The sequence below is a fragment of the Gavialis gangeticus genome, unplaced genomic scaffold (assembly GCF_001723915.1).
Source record: "Gavialis gangeticus isolate Ggan-Ray unplaced genomic scaffold, GavGan_comp1, whole genome shotgun sequence".
Classification (NCBI taxonomy): Eukaryota; Metazoa; Chordata; order Crocodylia; family Gavialidae; genus Gavialis; species Gavialis gangeticus.
This window is the reverse complement of record NW_017728995.1, coordinates 48,534,204-48,535,847: the sequence shown is the minus strand read 5'-3', so window position 1 is coordinate 48,535,847 and position 1,644 is coordinate 48,534,204.

Here is a 1,644-nt window from a genome sequence, read left to right as displayed (position 1 = left end):
ATCAGTGTCCCCCGTGCACCCCAGAGCTGATAAATGGCAGTGGGGCATTTTGAAATAAAACAAGAGCTTTAGTTCAAAGTGCCCTGCCACCATGTTTTCAGCATGGGGACACTGATAAATGTGATGCGCGGGCTTTTAATTAGTGCAGTTGGCTAATTAAAGCACCCAGTGCCACATCCTGGAGCACATATAAAATGCCCTAAGATACTCCAATGCATACAGATGCAATATCACCACGCCTTTAGAGCCATTGTTCCTGCTGGTGGTGAATGAAGGGCCACATCTGGAAGTCTAAGTGACCGATAAGTCTAACTGAAACACTTTTTAGTATGCTCGTCTTAAGTTAAGTAAAAGGCAGGGTAGATTTGCACCTAACAAACTAATCAGAGTAGATACACGTATCTATGTGGGCATAGAAGCGTGTGCTACACGCCCACCCCATAAGATGCAACTGCAAGTGAAACCAGTAGTTGATTGGCATCTACAATTCCCAAGTTTAAAATCTTGTAGTCTTTTGTTTATAAGGCAGATACAGCAAGATCATCAAACAGTGAAATCTACCCAGGTTATCTTGCATCAGTCAAGAGGAAGAAGCTGATAAAAATGACAACAGTACTGACTGCCATTTAACATTTCAATGGGAACTTGTTAACATTAAAAACAGGAAAAAAAAAAAAATCACATAATGAAGTTATTCAGTGTTTGCATCCTTGATATACTGTATATAATTAATAAAAACAATTTTATTAACACAATGGATGCATCTGAGCTACTGGCTTCCAATGAAGCTAGACTGTTCAATTTTACTTTTCTTGCTTTTTCAGTTTCATTTCCTAGCTCTCATTAACATAGTGGGGGGAGGGGGCGGATGTTATGGCACAATACAGAAGACACTATTTCTAAAATACAGTCATTTTTTAAAATCTATGCTGTAAACTAATGTATAATTGATTGTTAGTTTTTTCACACTCATTTCAAATTAATTCCCCTTAAATGATATGAAGATCGATCACTGTATGCAAGTAATGCTTTAAAATGTGTGTTATGGTTCCTAGCAAGTTCTTCAGTTTTAAAAGTGTACCAGATACCACATATACAAACAATGCATGCATGGAGATTTGGACCATTTAGAAACAGGGTCTACCCAGTTCCAGCTTTCCTACCCTAGCTATATGCCTATGGACGGTGACCTACATCTCCATGTTGTGGTCTCTGGGTAGTGGAACTCTTTTGGGAAGGCAGCTTAGCTCTTACAAAAATTAACACCTAGCCCAAGGTCAGAAAGCATGAATCAATTCCTAGAGATGTTGAATTGAATGCTTACCAATTCAAAATGCAGTGAGGCAGAGAGAAGGCAACTGTGTGTGACCAAACTGGCTATTTACCTAATGGACAACCTATTTCCAGGGCTGTCCACCAGGACTGGAGCTTAAGGTCTAGAAACAAGAGAAATGGCTCACCAGGCCACGGAGACTTAGTTATTTCACTTGTTTCCTATACTAAAGAAAAATAAAAATTTACACTCTAGTGTGTAGCAACTGCTGACAAAGTCTGGCATTAAAAAAGAAAAAAACAAAAAACAACCACTGTAAAAGCTCCTTCTTGTTCCTTCAAACTCTTTTTCCTTCTGGAAACTCTTTACCC